Consider the following 19,774-nt stretch of genomic DNA (forward strand, 5'->3'; position numbering starts at 1 on the left):
GTGTGTGTGTGTGTGTGTGTGTGTGTGTGTGTGTGTGTGTGTGTGTGTGTGTGTGTGTGTGTGTGTGTGTGTGTGTGTGTGCGCGCGCGCATGCATGTGTGTGTGTGTGTGTGTATTTTTTTATGAGATGATCACCACCGTCAAAGTCTATGTTTTTGTGCACTGAATGTTGCACAAAGGGGAGTCACTGTTTATAATATTGAAGTCAGTCTGTCGAAGTGTATGTGCCATGATAAGGCCATTGTAGCCAGGGATCGTCATTTGGCCACAGCCCAGGTTGTGTGCGTGTGCGTGTGCGCGCGTGTGTGTGTGTGTGTGTGTGTGTGTGTGTGTGTGTGTGTGTGTGTGTGTGTGTGTGTGTGTGTGTGTGTGTGTGTGTGTGTGTGTGTGTGTGTGTGTGTGTGTGTGTGTGTGTGTGTGTGTGTGTGTGTGAGAGAGTGTGAGAGAGAGAAGGAGAAAGAGAAAGAGAAGGAGAGAGATCAGAGCCGTGAGTCTCCTGCTCTCAGGCCGCAGGCTGCTGTCGCCTTCACCGTCTGCCTGAACGTGAGCACCACATCGAACCTTTCTGCCAAACACACGCTCTCACACACAACGCCAATGCTCAAAGACAGCCAGTACTATTGCAGCCACCTTCACACCAATACACACACATACAAACACAGCTAAATAAAGATACACACATTAAAAAAAAAAAAAAAAAAAAAAAAAAAGGAAAAACAACTCTGTCATCTTTGTAGCGCACTTTCACACGTTGAGCCAAACACGGTTTTAGTCACGATTGCGTACACACACCCACACAGCGCGCACATTCGGCCAAGGACTATCACAGATACAGTTTGATACAGCCAAACATTGTTGTATCTCAGCCACCATCATGGATACACACTCTCACACCCAGCCAAACATCACTGTAGCCTCCAGTGCGTGTACTCCACACACACGGCCAAAACACTGGCTGGGTTGTAGTTTTTTTCCCCACATTGCAAAAAAACAGTTACAGCAGACACACACACACACACACACACACACACACAATACAATACAATACATTTCACAGCCAAATCCTCCAAATACACACTACTTCACCATTTGCTGGCTACATATACAAACACATGCTCATGACCTAATATTATCTCAGCTGGAATTTTTTGGGGGAAATTTCAAATAGTGACTCAACCGGCACATATATATACAGCATACTGCAGCCACTGCCCACACACACACACACACACACACACACACACACACACACACACACACACACACACACACACACACACGCTCACTCGCTCACTCACTCACTCACTCACTCACTCACTACTCAGGCACAACTCTTATGGTAGACACTGACACGAGTGTAGCCAAATGCTATCACAGCCGGCCCTCAGTGTCTCTCTCGCTCGCTCTCTGACACACTCACACAGAAAATCTCGATCCAGGCCAAACAACTCACGCAGCCCGAGCCAAACCCTGGCAGCAGCTCCTGCTTCACTTTGATGGTCTGTCTGTGGCGGCAATAATCCATAGGTAGTGGGCAGCCTGTCGCACTGTTTGTATGGTAATTTCCTCTGATAAATTGTTTCCCAAATATAGTAAATTTTAGTTTATTCCACTGATTTATTATTGCTTCTTACTTTGACAATGCTGCAAAAAAAGTGTTTTTATAACGATTTAGTGTGAATTCAGGTTCAGTAAATTGTGTTTTGGGATTTAATCATGCTAAACATTTAGAGCCGCTATAAACATATTTCTCCTTGTAAATTATACTCTTAAATTATACAAAATTACAGTATCATGTTTGTTTAATCTTAGCTCAGAATATTTGTTCAGGAAAGAGTTTGTAAATTTAATAATACACCTAATCCAGGAAGACTTTGTAGCTTTGGAAGAGAAGTTATTTTGTAAGCACATGATATTTCAATCTATGTAATTGAAGCAATTTTAAGAAAGTTTCTTCAGACCTACTAAATTGTTAAATCTTACTCAGAAAGCAAATTGTTAATTCTGAATGAAGGAACAAAATGTACTTCAATGAGCAGCAGTAAATATTTTATTTGTGGTATTGTGCTACATTTTGTATAATAGTACTATAAATGCTTGAAGACTTTTTGTTTTTTTTAAAACACAGATAAGTTAATAATTGTAGTTGCAGAGCATTGTGTTTCAAGGAGGACTGCATAGCAACAATGGTGTTTTCCCTTTCTGTATATACTCTGACGCACATATAGTGTAAATGTATCATGACAAATTTCCTGCACCTCCTCTGACGTCGTCAGCTGTCCGGTCTTCGGTTGGTTGCCGTCCACAGCACTTTGGTTTACAGCAGTACAGTAAAACACATGGCTGCTCGGGGGTGGCCGCGCAGTGCGCCGCCCATTCATAATGTCGTCTTACTGTGTGCTTTCTCTTATCTAATCTGGGTAACACGGTGTGCCTCGGCACTTCTATCGTCTTCCAAACAGCCCATGCTCAATTTAAGTCCTGGTTGGCGAGAGACTTTGGGGTCTATTGACAGAGAGAGAGAGAGAGAGAGGGAGGGGTGGGGGGGGGGGCAGCGGGGGAGACGAAGGGAAAACCAGGGTCTGCAAACGTTCCATAAGGCCGCCACTGTTAAGCACACTTGGCTTTCCTTTACTTTTAACTGGAATATTTGTGAATAAACAGGCATGACGGTCTACATTTATCTGTCATCCTTATCTGTCAAAGTGACGTGAGGTTGCGTTTTATTTATTTTTTGCCTCAGTTGTGCAGTGAATGACAAGATGTGCTCATTGTTTATTTTTGTTTGGTTTGTATTTTGTCGGTCTTTAGCATCTCTGTCTTCCTCGCTCCTCTTTGATCCCGTGCACACTTTTGTTTTGTCTCCTTAAACATCGCCCTCATTGTTGCTCTCACAGAGGTAAAGCCTCCGCTGATCTCTTTTGTTTATATTGTAGGAGAGAGAGAGAGAGAGAGCGTTGGAGAGGAGAAGAGGCTACAATAGTGATTGTTCTGTTTGGCAGCACCCGAGCCCCGTTGGTGTGGGAAGAAGAGAAAGACGTCTTGTGTTTTGTTTATGACAGAGTGGCAAAAGCTGCCACGGGGAATCTCTGGGCTTGCCGTCAGGCTTTCTCAGACTGTTCTGCAGCCAGCCAGCCTTTGAGATCCTCTCTGTTACAGAGCATAACACACCGCAGCCGTTACAGAACAAACCACGATGCCACAATACACAACCTTCTCCCCATGTTTTTAGGCACCTCAGATAAATAAAAAATAAAACAGAAGGAGAAACATGTCTTTGAACATTGTAACTGAAATGCTGGCAGAGAATAGAGGAGAGGGGAAGAGTGGTTGCGCTGCAGTACAGCGAGTCGTGTTTTTATAGTGTTTCATTGATAATGAGCGACTCATATATTATAACAGAGATAGTGATCTTTTGGCCTGGAAGTGCAAAGGGTCTGCCAGAGCACCACACACTGGCTGGGTCTCTGATACCCCATGAATGGAGTGTGTTGGACAAGCTCACCTCTCTTTATTATTATAGATATAATTCTCACTTCTGTGAGTCTGACTACTGCATCGGTGGCTCCACTTGTCCTCCATCTGAAGAGATGTTATTTAACTGCTTCCCATGCTGTTCTGTGAACTCTTTGATTGAAAATCTCGGTGCTGCTTTAGATTAAACTCATCACATTTCTGATTTATTCAAGGTTTGAAAAATAGAAGATTAAAGAAAAAACATTTGTCAGGTCCAAAGTTAGCTCAGTGCACTTACTCATAGTTTGGACCTCGTTCTTGCTGCTTTTTTTTTTTTTTTTCCTCTTCTTTCTTTCTTTTGTACGCCTTAAGTGTGATCACGAAAAGATGTTTCAAATGTGTTTCCAATCAAAAGTGCAGTACAGGAAATTTGCAGTCACTCCGAGGGAGGTGTGAAATGTGCTCGCCGTGCCATTTCTGCCATGACCGCTCTACACTCCACGCTCCACAGTGCCAGATCCCGCCTCCCTCTCACTATAGCAGCAGTCATGCCTTGGACAGCGCTGTGAGAAAGCCCAGAGAACCCCCGGTGCATGCGGCTGCCCCCTTCAACCCCCTCTCCAACTCACTGACCACAGCAAAGATTCACAAATAAAACCCCACTTGGGTTCATCACTTTACAAGTGTGGGAGAAAAAGGAGACAAATGTAGGAATAGGAAAGAGAGAGTTAAAGATAAGAATCCTGACAGTCAGGGCTGACATGATGAACAGCTTAGGACATATTAAAAGTTGACGGGATACTCTGATGGATTCCACAGGTTCCCACTTCTCCGTTGCTCAATATTTATTTTTCTTGTGAAAAGAATCTGTTGTCAATTACTTCCTGGATCTCTTCTCAGAATCCCATGACATCACAAGTCCCTGATGCCAGACAGTGGACTGTCCTTGTGCGCAAGTGTTTTTGTTTGTGTGTGTGCGAGCGCAGCTCAGGATGACCCTCAGCAGTGAAGTTTTGATTAAATGAAATCTTGACACTCAGGGAGTCGGTTCAGGTCTGAGCCTTTTGTATTGTGTGTGTGGTGGGAACAGGGCCCATGTCGGCTAAGAAAAGCTCTCCACATGCAGAGCAGCTTTGGCATCAGTGAATGTTTACTGATGGCTCTCGTTTAGCCCGGTCTCATGCGCGTCTCTGTCTTTCTGCCTGGCATCAGGGACACGTAGAGGTGGCTACATATCAAATCTAAAGGGTTAAGATAGAGGGAGAGCCCCGTCACATTAGAGAGACAGAGTGAGAGGGAGTCTTCTCACACTATTCTTGGCTTCAGAAAAAAGTCTGTGTATTTGGATAGCCACTGGTATCGGGCTAGCCAAAGCCCTGTTGTGTGCTCATTGACTCCAGAACGTGCACACACGCATACAGAGACGCGGGGCGAACATTGGGGTGTCACAGACGTACATGGATCGATCCAAAACCGCAGGGTCTGCATTTATCTCATGAGACCACGATGACACAGGCAGGCTCCAGGGAAAATGAACATGAGAAAGGCGGGTCAAAGGCAATGTTGTTATGTTTGGTCTCCCATTAAATTGACCAGTGAAAACTGGCATGCTCATTGATATGGTGCCTTTGTCCTAGAAACAGCTCCCTGCTTTTTTTTTTTTTTTTTTTTTACATAACGATCATAAGCCTCAGTTTCTTTGGCTGTGCCTGACTTGGGAGCGAGTAAAACCCATGAACATTTTCTGGTTTGCCTGCATCTGTTTTCTTTTGTGAAGAGTTTCAGCATGCGGTAAACAGATTATTCCAGTGAAATTGGGGGGCTATCGCTGTGACAGAACAGACAAATAAGGCAGTTATTTGGCTCTTTTACTAGTTTTTCACAGATCTCATTCTTTTTCAATGAACTCAGTTGTCAGATTTTTCTTGTCTCTCCCCCAGAAGAGCTCTGCGTTGTAAAGGCAGTGCAGGTAGAAAAGCAGAAGAACAGGCACATTTTTAGCTTTGTTTTCTGTGTTTTTTCATAATGAAAGACCAATATTATATCAATGGCAAATTAAGTATTGCACATGTTTTCTTCATTGCTAATGGTGCCTAACTTTTTGCCTTTATGGTATTCCACAATAATATATTTTTTTTAATTACAGCTGCCATCGTTTATTTCCACAAAACGAATGTGACTATAATCTGTGTCAAATACCTTTTTTAATTATATTTGAGCCCAGTTATAATAGCAAAAAAAATGTGGCAAAATATGGACACCAGAGTATTTTTTTTTAATATATTGTTATTAAAGAAGTAATAATATAATACATTATAAAAAAAAATAATAATAATTCAGTTTTAATATTTAGCTTTATGGAGCCGTATTTATATACATATGTTGCATTTTTAATTTTTTTGGTCTTAAGTAAAGACGGTTGTTTTCACACGCTGCTGACCCAGTCTAATACTTACTGTTGAGGTTTAATTGCACATTAAAACACATTAACGATTGTCAAATAAAAATGGGTGTAGGCTAAGATACGCCACGCAGTGATAAAAACTGCATTCTGTACTTGAGCTGAGTGGGCTTTTTAACGTTTTTTATTTGGAAAAAAAATAAAAAAAATAAGGAGCGCAAGAGAAGGGGAGAGAAAAGAGAAGAAGAAATGAAAAGAAAGAGGTTATTGAGAAAAGAGAGAGTCAGAAGCAGCAAGGGGGAGGTATTGTCTGTATTAATACTGTGTCTTCCCAGTGCCGGGTCTCTTTTCAGGCTTTTGTAGCGGCGCCAACCATGAAATGTGTCTGTCCCCAAAAACCATATACCCACTCAGGAGGGTTTCCCGACCTCAGAGAGACAGAGAGGAGGAGGAAGAGGAGGAGATGGAGCAGGAGAAAGAGTGCAGCGGCCAATGCTCACTCTCAGGCAGGCCAGCCAGAAAGGAGGGAGAGCCAGAGAACACGGCTTATTCACCGGGCTGCACTCACAGCGAGGCCCTGGCAGAGGCTGCTAAGTGTGGCTAACGGCGCTTTTCAGTACCACACAGCCGTAGTCATGCTAGACTAACCGTCACAACACCGCCTTTTAAATTCAAAGCACTTCTACCTTTGTTTTTGTTGGTTCCATTACAATATTCCGTTGGGATTATTTTCCCTATAGGAAGTGGCTTTACCGAGTTTGTGTTGTTAACTAAGAAGTTGGGTCAGTACTGATTCAGAAAAGAGGAATAAACTCCATTTGATTTTATTTCGCACACGTGGGCTGGAAAATAAGAAAATTATTACGTGGGCGAGTCAAACACAGCAAAGGAGTCTGATGTTGAAAGTGAGAGGAGTTGTGAGGGGAGTTGTGTCGGCGGCCGTTTTTGGCACGATGCTATCTCTCTGTATGGAAGACGCCAAATTTTCATACACAGTCCGTGCCAACCTCCTCCCTCTGATCCTCTCTTTCTTCTCTTTTCTTTCCTTCAGTTGTTCCCCTTTTCTTTTATTCCTCTTTAGGGTTCAAATGAATGCCCTCCCCTAGCCTCATTAGCACCCTGCACTCCTATTTGCAGCGACAGAAAAATGTATAATAACTTGTAAGCACAAACATTTTAGCACTCAATAGGACCATTATCCTTGTTTTTGGAGAAAGTGGGCCATCATGGGGCTGTGAACCTGGATTTTAATGTTTTTTTCTTGTTTTTTTAACCTTGTTGTGTTTTCCCTTAGTGTGCATTGATGTTTTGCTACCAGCCATTTAGTCGATGAATCTTTTCAAAGACAAGTTTTCAAATTTCATAATGATCTCTTCATAGTTCATATTTGATCACTCAGCGTGTTTTCATTTTTGGGAATTAAATATGTTTAGTCGAAGCGCTATTATTTAGACTGAGAGGCTCAATTGCAGCTTACTTTACCTTTTGTTTTTTGTACATTTATTGCCTTTTTTATGACCTTTTAATTTAAACTATAATTTGTTTATTATATATATATATATATATATATATATATATATATATATATACATTGACATTGTCAGACTATGCTTGTCCATTTTTCTCACCGGGCCACTCTTCCTCCTCGAGAGAAAACCTTCGTGAAGGCATCGTCTGGTGTTTGTTACACCGTGAGAAGGAGAGCAGTTCAGAGAAGACAGAAAGTAGGGTGGTGGGGTGGGGATGGTGGGTGAATGAGCGAGCTAGCTGAGAAGCACAACAGAATGCAGAGAATCAAATTTGGCATGCGTCTGTGTAAGCGAGTAAGCTTCAAATCAGTTTGGACACAGATCTAGGACACTAGACGGAGAGAAGAAAGCGGGATGAAACGGGATAGGGAACAACATGGGATTGAGAGCGGGGATAGTGTGTATATTTGTATGTATGTTTAGTGTACGGGGGATGTAGTTAAGTAGAGGATGAGGTGGGAGGGGGGGAGGAAGGGGGTGGGGGGGGGTAGAGTGTCCCTCAATGACGACTTGAAAAACAGGCCGGTAAATAAATGGAGTGGCAGTAAACAAGGCTCGGCGCTTCATCAAAAGAGTCCATTCATCTGTGAACAGGAGAGTCTCTCTTTTCTCTGAGGAGACAGAGAAAGGAGCCCACTGACGCTGACGAGAGGACGGCGCTTGTTTAGATAACAGGATGAGTTTGGAGTGGAATGGCGTTAGTGTGTGTGCTCGTTCACGTCTGCGTGAGCTTGGAGGGGGCGCAGAGCAGGTGGGAGGTGGACACGGTCTCAACGAGTGGAGTAAGGTGGGGGTAAAGATAGTCTGTTTCGTTTGTTCTTTATCACTAGCATGGATTCAGGGAAGGATGGTGGGGTGTTTTTTTTTTCGGGGGGGGGGGGATTGTGGGCTAGGCCGATGACAGTGTGCGCTTGTGTGTCTAGTTCAAAGCGGTGGAGGGTGTGGTGTCCTTTTGGCAAAGCTCGTGCATGTACGCACAGGCATGGATGTGTGAGGGTGCATATGTGCATACGTCTCTGTCTGCTCATTATACATGGTTATTTTTTCCAGACCGAGTGCTGCGCTCTACTTTGCATGATTTACAGCGCTATTTTTGTTTTTTAAGAGTTTGAAAGGAGCAGCGTCCTGGGGTCTCAGGGACACAGCGGTAAACTGGCTATAGCAAAGGTGCTTCATATCACTCGCTCCCTCAGCTGTTTAGGATTCAGCGCATGAGTCTGTCGGCCAAGGGAGCCAGGTGTAAACTGAGTGCTTGAAAGTTCTATGGTGCACTTCCGTCATGAAAACTTTTTTCATTAAGAGGAGATGAATTTATGAATACAGAGATCAGCGTGAAGTCACCTCCAACCACTTAGTGAATTCTGACTGAAAGAGCAGGGCAGAGAAGCCAAGAGAGAGTGGCGTCTTTCGAAAGGTTTTAAAATGTTTAATCGTGCTGCACTTGAGAGTGATTGTTAACAACTCTTCCTCCTTTAACTTGCTCATAATCGTTTAAGAGCAGATCTTACTTATGGCGGGGGCCTTGGGGAGTAAGATATGAGAGATGCAACCGTCACTTTGTAACTCGACTGAACAGACAGTTGAGCTTTATGTTTTTTTAATTACAATTTCAGATTAGCGGAAGACATACAATACACACATCTTGTCATTCATATCCTTCAGAGACTCTTCTAAAAGCCCTTTGTGTGGGAAACAGCAGCATCTACTAAACGTAGTCTCTCAATTTCTCTGATGCTATCTGTCTTTTTAGAGATTATCAATGATTTTATTTCAATGTCCTTCCATTAATGTATCTCCGTCTTTTTAATTTGACTCCTTTAGAACCAGACGATTGATTTTTAGGGTTGCCATAGCACCCTTGAACCCCCCTTTAATTCCCTCTGTCCTCTGTCCTGCCAGCCCAAAGTCCCCCTCCCCAGTCCACCGCCTGTTCCCCTCACGTTTATTGGACCCATATTCGGCTGCCGCCATGGCAACCCAGGCTCCCAGGGAACCTTGCCTGGGTGCAGTCCAAAGTGCCTCCAGGGTGGCACTGGCTGGCGTTGTTTGCGTCAGTGGGCTGTCACCGCAGCAGGTTGCTACGACAAGGCCAGCCTAGTTCTGGCCTGCCACAGTGGGGGTGCTAACTTGCTAACCTTCGTTAACTAACCACTAGCTAACATGACCTGCCGTATCCGGTGACATTAGCCACCGCTTCCACTGCTGCGGGCCTCGGCAACACGGGGAAAGCAGGGGAAGCATTTCACCAGGACGCATATTGATGTGGCATGGCTGGGTGCCCGGTGCTGCCTCCCACATGAAAGATAGCGGGAGAGAGAGAGAGAGAGAGAGAGAGAGAGAGAGAGAGAGAGAGAGAGAGAGAGAGAGAGATGCATTTTCAATTCATAATATATCAACGTATACGTTTTTTTTTTTTAACAATACCTATCTCGCGCGGTGTGTAAATATTCAGCTGCACGTATGCGGCGCTGTGTGTCATGCCAGAACATGTGTCGAAATACCCAAACGCATCGTTATGATGTGCGCACCACACTGTGCATCTGTCGAGGCATTATGGTTCAATGACTGTCGCTGAAAACTGTCAGTGGACCGACAATGTGAACGAGAAATTAAATTAATACGTGACTATTGTGAAGCTGTATTATTTTTTTCCGCAGAATGTTTTTTTTTCTTCTTCTTCTTCTTCTTCTTCTTCCGTGCGAGTGCACGGCTCGGTGTGAAAGTGAATGTATGGTCATCTGCTTCACTCTGTTTAATTGCAAACAAAACAAGCAGGTGACACAGAGACTCTTAATACTTAACGTGATGAGCATGTTAATAAGTGCGATCCAGATTGTTTTCTAAATAGAAAGGACACTTGCGCATGTTGGTATATATTCAAGGTTTTCTCCAGATATCATGGAAATCCTGCAACACTTCGGGCTCGGTATCTCTTTGAATGGATTGGCACTCGGTTCATCCACCCACTGTTTCAGACGCGCACACGCACACGCACGCACACACGCACACGCACACACACACACACACACACACACACACACACACACACACACACACTAAAGCTGAAACCTGGGAAGTCCGTGGGTAGGCTGGTACAGTAGAGATCCATGTGGCGCTCATCCTTACCTCAGCTCTCTCCAGCTGGGACTTCCTGCTGTGGCACAGTAAACAGTGCATTGTTTTGCTGGCTTAGAGCATCTTCACACTACGTCAAGTCTGACTCACCGGATGTAGATTCTCATTAAAAACCTGCTATTGGCCGACTATTTTAGTCGACATTTTCCTCTCCTTCTATCTTCACGTTTTTTAATATCCCCGTTGCAGCGGGAAACCTCCCAGCTAGCAACCTACACGCTGAAAATGGCAAGTTTTGGCGAGGATTTGGATCATGCAATAAGGCAGATCTGCTTGGTTCCATTTTTATGCCAGGGCTCGGTTCCCCAAGAAAATACAAAGAGGGTGTTTTTTATGCCCCTAAACCAGCATGATAAATTGATGAAGCCAGACCAATCTTGATTGCTGGCACAGTGTGGTTGAGGTCTGGTTATACGAGACAATGTCGTAACTCTTTTCCCTGTCATGGCAATTGACAATTTGCAAACAGCATCAGCACCAGAGGAAGGTTTACATAGAGTTTATATAGAGGCAGATCAGAGTGCCTTTGATACTCTCTACTGCACTGTAAGCTTGGGCCAATCTCTTTTTCATGAGACACAATTAGAGAATTGGTATTACATTCATAAGTGTTGTAGGCATCAGATCATTACGAAATGAAAGAAAAGTATGTGACTCACTTCTTTATAATATCACCCAAAAAAAATTGAGTTGAGGCAGCACTGTTTCTCCACTCTGACAGTCTGTAGTCCGACTGAAACTCATACGCTCTCTGCAGCACATTCCAGATCTTAACTGCACAGAGGGTGGGCAGGGCAACACATTGGCCCTGCAGGGAAGGAATGGATATCTCATCACCCTGCTTCCTTAAAGTATGAGTCAGTATCCGTAATTGGTCATGGGCCAATCACTGTAACAGTAGGTCTCCACTTGATGAAAATACCAGGACAAAATTTGCCTGATCTTGGGTTCAAATTAAGAAGTAAGTTTGCTTGAGGGATTTATGCATAGTTTAGTCACTGCTTGCTTCTGCGAGTGTATACCTGATTGTTTGCTCTCCTGCATTTTGAACCCCTCCTTTTTCTTTGTTTTATTTTATCCTCTCTTTGTGAGGACAAAGTCAGTATTTCTTCCTCGCTCCTGAGTGAGCTGAGACTGTGGATTTGTCATGCGAGGTGTGTAAGGAGATATGGTGTGTGATCCATGACGGTGCAGTGTGCACGCTCAGCACTGCCAGCGAGTGTAAAGAGGCCAGAGGTAGAAAGTTAAACAGGAAGAAAAGTTTGAGAGTACATCATTTTGAGCCTATATAAACTGGAGATGGAGTAGTAATAAATTGCTTCTTCCTCATTTGATTCTCTTTTTCTTTTCCTCTGGTCTCTCGCTGTGTTCCCCCTGACCTTAAATTGGGGGGTTAGATTGAGGATAGTGATGGGCTAATGAGCCCCCTTTCCTGCAATTACCCTCCTCTCTCCTATTCTCTCTGTCTCTCCCTGTTTCCATCTCAAATTCTCTGTTTCAGCTTCGCCTGTTCATCTTGTTCCTTTTTCCTTTCAGTCTAATCACTCTTATTCCTTCTGTGTCCTGGTTTTCCTCTATTTTATTTTGTTTTCCTTTTGCTGTCACTTTCTTAGAGAGTGGTGGTAAATCAAGGTGGCACTTCATCTTTTAAAGCACAATGATGGTCAATTAAAGAAATCTGGTCCTAATTTGTAGTAGATTGCTATCTGAGGTTTTGGACGGAAATGCGCTTGCTAATGAAGAAAAACTGCAGAGCTCTGCTCCTTTTTACTTTGTTCCCTCCTTTGTTTTCATCTGATTAGAGTTTTTATTTTGGCTTACTTTTCACGTGGACTTAAAATAGTTATTTTCTTTTTTCTTTCTCGGAATCCACAGTACAATTTTTATTATATCTAATACGGTTTGTATAATGTATTTCCCTTTATATTGTACACGTATGAGTCTTGATTATTGGCATATTGGCAGCAAAATCTGGTATATAGGCTTATTCTTTCTTTCCACTCGCTCACTTTGTGGTCTAAACTGCCTCTTGAACACAGAAGGACTTTTGTGTATTAACATGTTTAAGTGGAGGTGTTCATGAAAAAGAACATGATTTCTTTTCCTTTCTTGGTGTCTGGCTGCCGTTTGTGTTTAGTTTGGTTGCTAGCCGGCTGTGTCCCCCCCCCCCTCCCCCCCTCTCCCCCTCGGCCTCCCCACTATGTGCTCGCCATGAAATGGAGCAGAATTGTCAGGGGTTCAGTTGCCCTCCCTGCTTTTTTTAAAATTTATTTCTTTGTCGCAACATGTCAGTGTAGACTGAATACCCTCGCTCAGAGAGTATAGATGAGTGTAAAGCTTCTTGCACACCACTTTAGTTGAGTGGAATTACTTCCGAAAAAAACTATTTTTCAGTCATATTAGTGAAACTATACACACAAGCGTTTTTGTCTGAATGAATGTGACTGAAAATGAATGTTTTGCTGTTGATTTTTCCATAATATCTTAATGCTTAACTCAGTTTATGTTTGTCAACATGTCACTGTCAAAGCTTTCTCCCTGCTTTCAACTGCATCAGTACTGAGGGTTTGAATAACAGCGGAGGTCAGCAAGCACCTAACCTGTATAAGTGGCCTTGAACAAGACACTGACTCTCCACCAGCTCTAGAGGTGTTACTCTGTAACCAATCCTGATCTTTAACCCCCTGAGGATGGCAGCTAGAGTAAAGACTTTTTACAGGAGATCAATGAGGAATCACATTATTAGTAACTCCAACCATAGTGTCATGCTCTTTGGATGGTAAATACCTTGCACAGGTGATGATGGGAAGCTACCTCCTAGCCTAGCACCAACTGCTTCACATCCTTTCTCCTCGTCTTGTGCCAAGTAAAAGTCACTCTGGATGCTAATTCCTTGCCTAGTGCTCAGTGCTAACAAGTCCCAATCTAGGCTGATCCCCATTAATACAGTGGGTCATGCTCAGCCTTAAAACTAGCATACAGCTGCCCTCCACATGGCCTAGTGTTTTGGTGGAGTCAGCACAATGACAACCTGAGAGAGACCAGCATGGGGACGAAGATACATATGTTGCTGAATTCTGACTGTATGTGACACATATGTGGCTGTTGTTGATTAAAAGTTGTTGTTCTTGTTGTAATTGCAGAGCTTAAAATGCCAGGTGGCGGATGTGTCCCACTAATCCCCTATCTAATTTTGAGGTCCAGGGGTGAAGCTTTTAATCCGAAACACACACATACGCTCGCTCATAGTCCTGCAACTAATGCACATGCACCTGCACACATCTTCCCACAATCACCCTTAGGACACACTTGCAAATACTTTCATGTATTGCGCATACTCTCACACATGAAATGTTTAGTTTTTTTATGAATATGTTCTGGCTTTATAGCCTTTATGAGATAGGAGCGGTAGAGATAGAGACGAAATCATGGAAATAGAACAGGGGGAATTACATGCAGTAAATGTGCAGCCGCCCATGCGGTTTGCACCAAAACTATTCGGCGATCAGATGGCCCTGCACGTAAACATTTCTAACCTCCCAAGTTTGACCTTACCTACCACATGTAGTACCTCTCTCTTGAATCTTGAAGGACTAAATGTCTGTATGGTCATGCCTGTGTTAGATAGCTTTAATTCGCGTTGAAGGCTGTGCTTATCTGTCATGCCTCTACACACAGACACATACATAAATGTATTTATATACGTCAGTAATCCTCTCTGTCGCTTTTGGTTTCTCTCCCTCTCGTGTGTTTATTTTTATGACTTCAGCAGTTTGCAGAACTCATTGCTACACGGCGAGGCCACATAAAGGTACACTTGAGATAGAGGAAAGTGTCAGAGTGACAGGAAGATAAGAGAGTTGACTGGCTGCTCCACCCTTTACCTCAGCTCACCCCTGGTCCTCTCCGCTCGACTGTATGTGGGTCAACCACACAGTGCACACACCGCACGCAGTGGATAGCTGCAGTGTAATATGGGAAAGTCTCACTGTGGAGTGGGAATGGGGTGCTACTGTCTACAATAGTTCTCTTTTTTCTGCTCCTCTTTTATTTTTGCCTTGCTCTGTCTGAAGTTGTTGCTCTTTAACAAAACAATTTCACTGTTTTATTGAGGTTTTTTGTTGTTGTCTTTTTGGCTTTTATGTCAGTTTAACTTTTAATTCAGTGTATCTGCAAGGGCTGGGGCAACAGGCTTTTCTCCTGATTCAATACTGTCACAATACTTAGGTGTAAATTTTTAAGTATGAGATTTGATGTTGCAATTTATTGAAATCTCTGTTTTACTTTTTTTAACCAGACCATGAGAAATTTAATAGAATAATATACATATCAGTCATTGTCTCTGAATTTGATTCGAACAGAATCAAGGTATAAACCCTTCGACTGTGTCTTAAAGCCATGCTAACAAAGATTGGGTCACTAGGAACACCAGAAAAGGCCAATATAGAAGTGTTTTATGTCAGGTAAACAAAGTACTCTTATAATTACATTAAACTACTGCTATAATACATTTAAGCTCTGGCACAATGAAATGAATCACAGCTGAACCCATGGTGCTTTTAATCTGAGGCATCCAGATCATCTTGGGTCAGAAGAGTTGATGTAACAGGTGTGAACTCAAAGCTTCTGGCAAACGAACAGACAAAAACAGTTAGCAGAAAGTGAAACCAGTACTGGCCAGCGGGGCTGTTAAACGTCATGATTTAGTTCCTTTGAGTATAAAACCGGCGACTTTTTGACCCCATTTGAACAAACTAACAGCTTTTCTGTTCATTTGCCAAACTGGCTAACAACTGGGCTGCTAGCTTATATTTCACTAGCAGTGTAAATTGTAAATTTATCATTGATTCAAAAATCAGCATATTGATACAAAAGTCATAAAAAAGAATCCTGAATCGATTTTTTTTTTTTTTTTTTTTACTGTCTGAAGTTATGTAAATCTACATCCTTAAAATGAATTTGGTGGTCATTCCTTCATGCAGTGCACTGTGACTTTGTGCCTCCAAAACCTGTTGATCCTTTTGTACCATTTTAGGTCAGTCAGGTTTCAACATCTCCTCTCCTATGATCTCCTTCTTCCTCTTTCCCTTTCTCTCAGCAGGCTGCTTCTTGGTGGCAGGTGTGATGGCCATGTGTTTTAAGTATGTGTAGTAGTTTAGAGCCCAGAGGGGGAGGAGGGAGGGAGGCCTGCATGGAGGGAGGAGGCACTGCCTTACCCTGAGCATAAGGTCATATCAGGTGAAATGTGTCTCAGGGCATGTGGGCAGGCCTCAGAGAAAAGAGGGAGGAGTCTATTGACACACAACAAGATGGTAAGAAAGTTTGTTACTGGAAGTATAGATCAGGTTAGTAACAACCAGCAATCATACATTCTTAATACAGACTGAGTCTCATCAAATAAAGTACCCATTCGGTTTTTCAACTTGTATGCAGCCATGTTTTTATCTCGTGTATAAAACATTGAAGTAGCAGGAAGTCTTGAGGATAAGAGAAAGACCGAAAGAGGCTGGGATGTGTGGCAATAACTCCCTTCTAGCCTTCTGTAATGTGGTTGCAGAAAGAGTTCCTAATAAAGGAAAAATATGCATCTCAGTAATACACGAGTGACCAGGACAGTGTTGTGAATTCTTCATGACAGCAGCAAGATGTGTGCTCAGACTTGGAGCACTGAGAAAGGTGCCTTGTTGGGGGACTCCTGTCAGAAAAAAAAAAATAGGCAGTGTAGAGGAGAAAGTTTTAGAGAAGGAAGGAGGGAAAATAAACTGAGGGGCTGGAAGAGAGGGGGGGTGGCAGATGACTTCCCAAGTTCAGATATCAAAAGAAGGCGGAGTGAATGATAGAGAGGGAAAGAGGGAAACGGAGAGAAATGGGGAGGTTGCAAAAGAGGTAGAAAGACAGTCTGCAGAGAGAGGAGGAACGTAAGAGTGAGCAGCGTCTATGCAGGGCGGGTTTCCTGAGGTCACAGTACTGATTATCACTGAGGAATGTGGAATGCTGAATCGCTGCCAAGGCAAACACACTGGCCACACTACCACCACCCCCCCAATGGTTGTCCAGGCCCGTTTTATACACACACACACACACACACACACACACACACACACACACACACACACACACACACACACACACACACACACACACACACACACACACACTGCATGTCATATATGTGCATGAGCATACATACATGCACTTTACATTTACTGTCAACATCTGCAGAAGATGTAATTTTTTTTGTAACCGTAGCTACCAGTACAGAAATGTGGTGATTAAAGACAAAGTTTAGGTGTAGTTCAACCAGCCTGCAGAAAGCTGCAGGCTGGGATGTTCATGTTCTTCAAATGAGCGTTGTGCAGAAATGTTTTCATTATGTGTGTCGAAGGAACATTATAATGGACTGTGACAGCATAGCTGAAATGCAGGGAGCTGTAAGTTATTACAGCTGTGACACACACACACACACACACACACACACACACACACACACACACACACACACACACACAGGAAATACACACGTATAGACATGTGCGTCTGCATTCTGCAGAGTGAATGACTCATTTACTGCAGGTTGGACAAACATGTTAAAACACACACTCACACATACACTGATCCAGTGAATCATAGGCTGTGCACACACATGCTAAACCAGCGTTTGATGTTTTTATCAGGGATTTAGGTTATATTGGCCACTGGCTAAAAATAAAATGCAGAAAAGATGTAGATGAACGATCACCTTTGAAGACTTCACAGCAAAAGAAGGAGAGATAAAGTGCTCATCCAAGGGCCAAGAAACTCTTCCCTTTGTCCTCCATGTTCATACCAAAGTCAAATCAGAATCATTCTAAATATTTGTAGTTTTAATAAAGGAAACTGCGATATATACTTTAAGATTCAGCAGGACGGCGGAAGATGAACAGGGAGCAGACAGAGGAGAGGAGACTGTTTGTGTCATCATTTTAGTGTGCGTGCATGTAATGATTTACTCGCCGAGCTCACCGGTCCCTATAAAAGTTAACAAGACAAATTGCTATGTCTCTATCCATGGTTGTTTTTCTAGCTGTTGCAGATTTAGAGGCTGTGTGTGTCCCACCCTTTTCCTTGTGTATGTGCTTATGTGTGTGTGTGTGTGTGTGTGTGTGTGTGTGTGTGTGTGTGTGTGTGTGTGTGTGTGTGTGTGTGTGTGTGTGTGTGTGTGTGTGTGTGTGTGTGTGTGTGTGTGTGTGTGTGTGTGTTGGATGGTGTCTCTTTCTCCTCCTCCGCCACCCTCCCTGCTTCTCGGAGCATGCCAGGGTCAGAGGTCAAAACAACCGAGCCACTCCGCCGTTCTTTGATGTGGTGCACCACACAGACGCGCACACATGCACACACACGTGCGCCTGCGCACACACAACCAAGGTCAAGTCAAGACAAACAGCCCTCACACTTAGGGCCCTGTGCCTCCGTTTGCTCTCTTTAAAGGCGCTGACAGCCAAGAAGGGAAAACAAGGTCGGCATTTTGCTGTGCTGTTCTTGTGCTTTGATGTGCTCTCATGTTTGCCACGTGCACATTAGCAGGTTCTGACAACACCCCCTCAGACCCAGGACTGGGTACATCTGTGTGTTAGGGATGCACAGTGTGTGAGCACGAGGAGCTTGTGTGTTTTGTCTGCACAGAAAGAAAAAAACACTATAGTGACGAGAAATAATCAGTTTTGTGGTGAAAACGCTCTCTTTTTTTTTCTTTCTTTTTTTTTTCTTTTTTTTTTTTACCAGTAAGATCAGGTCATGTAGCTGTAACACTATCTGGATCTTTACTTCACCTTACACCGTACTTCTCCGTAGTCTGCTGGGGGAGCAGCACTGGAGCCGGTGACACCGACAGACTTAACAAACTAGTTAAGAAGGCCGGCTTCATCATTGGATGCAAACTGGACAGTCTGGAAAAGGTGGTGGAGAGGAGGACGGTGAACAAGTTGGATCCATATTGGATAACCCGGACCACCCTCTCCACCACCTGCTGTTGGGACAGCGGAGCACCTTCTCCAAAAGACTCCTGTCACAAGGACCGATACAGGAGATCATTCCTGCCCGCTGCAATAAGACTGTACAATAACTCACCTTTGGCCAAATCTGTCCTTCTCCATTAACACTGTTGCACTGTTGTTTAATTTAATTAAATTTAATTATATTTTATTTGTATATACTGTGCATTTTTACATCCATCCATCTTTAGATCAGCATATTGAACACGGCAAGTACTAAAATCTAAACGTGAATTTGAGAATTTTTAATCCAAACAAAACATTTCTGAACACTAAATCGGTAGAGCAGCCTTATGTGTGCAACCTGGCAGTTCTTTTTTCTGCTAGTACAGGTACTTTTTTTTTTTTGCACAAAATTGGGCATCAGTCACTACTAAAAATCCTATCACATGCTCCTTATTCAAAAGTCTAAAATAGTCGTGATCCAGTTTGTAAATTGGCAACACTCTTCCTTATAGGGGTCCCTTTACAACCACAGTTTGTGTTTTATGTTTAAGGCCGTCAGTCATTTTCTAAAAGTAGGCAGGTTCTGGTGTTTTTTTCACACCACAGGAGTTTAAATGAGCTCATTTAATTTGCACAAGTGTTTGTATGCACACATATGTATTTGTTTATGCGGTTGCTCACACATGTACAGCCAAGCATGCATGTGTGTGTGTGTTTTTCATTCTGTCCACACCCCTGTCATCTCCCTGCATCCCTCTGTTATTTCCCTCCCTCGCTCTTAGCTTTGCTGCTTTGAGAGAGTCAAAAGTGCAAGTGTGCCGCTTGGCTGATGAGTCACAGAGAGGCAGCTTTCCCCTCACTGTTTGTAAATATGTGGTTGCCCTAATTGAACGCAGCTCCAGTTCTCAACAACTTTCATTTCTTTTTTTTTGTGTGTGTGCGTGTGTGTGTGTGTGTGTGTGTGTGTGTGTGTGTGTGTGTGTGTGTGTGTGTGTGTGTGTGTGTGTGTGTGTGTGCGCGCGTGTGTGTGCGTGCGTGTGCGCCAGCTGTTGTGCCGTAGACACATGACAATGACACACTGCTGCACAAAAATCACACATGCACACTATCTAATATCATAGAGGTCCACTGGCACGCACACGCACACGCACAAGCACAAGCACCCAGGAGCCAATGGCAAATGTTCCTGCCTCTAGTTTGTCCTCTTTCTCACACACGTGCACACACAGAGCAACTTTAACATCTCTCCATAATTACAGGCTTTAAGATCCCAGTGTAGA

At 43.4% G+C, this 19,774-nt stretch overlaps 1 protein-coding gene across 10 annotated transcripts in view; it reads left to right on the forward strand.

Moving 5' to 3' along the window:
• Positions 1–19,774, forward strand: part of nfixa (nuclear factor I/Xa) — a 115,318-nt gene that overhangs the window by 36,783 nt on the left and 58,761 nt on the right. The window lies entirely within an intron of this gene.

The sequence above is a fragment of the Brachyistius frenatus genome, unplaced genomic scaffold, assembly GCF_029030835.1.
Source record: "Brachyistius frenatus isolate BFR_SWC_R1_liver_20210118 unplaced genomic scaffold, ASM2903083v1 Contig_23, whole genome shotgun sequence".
In the NCBI taxonomy this organism is placed as follows: domain Eukaryota; kingdom Metazoa; phylum Chordata; class Actinopteri; family Embiotocidae; genus Brachyistius; species Brachyistius frenatus.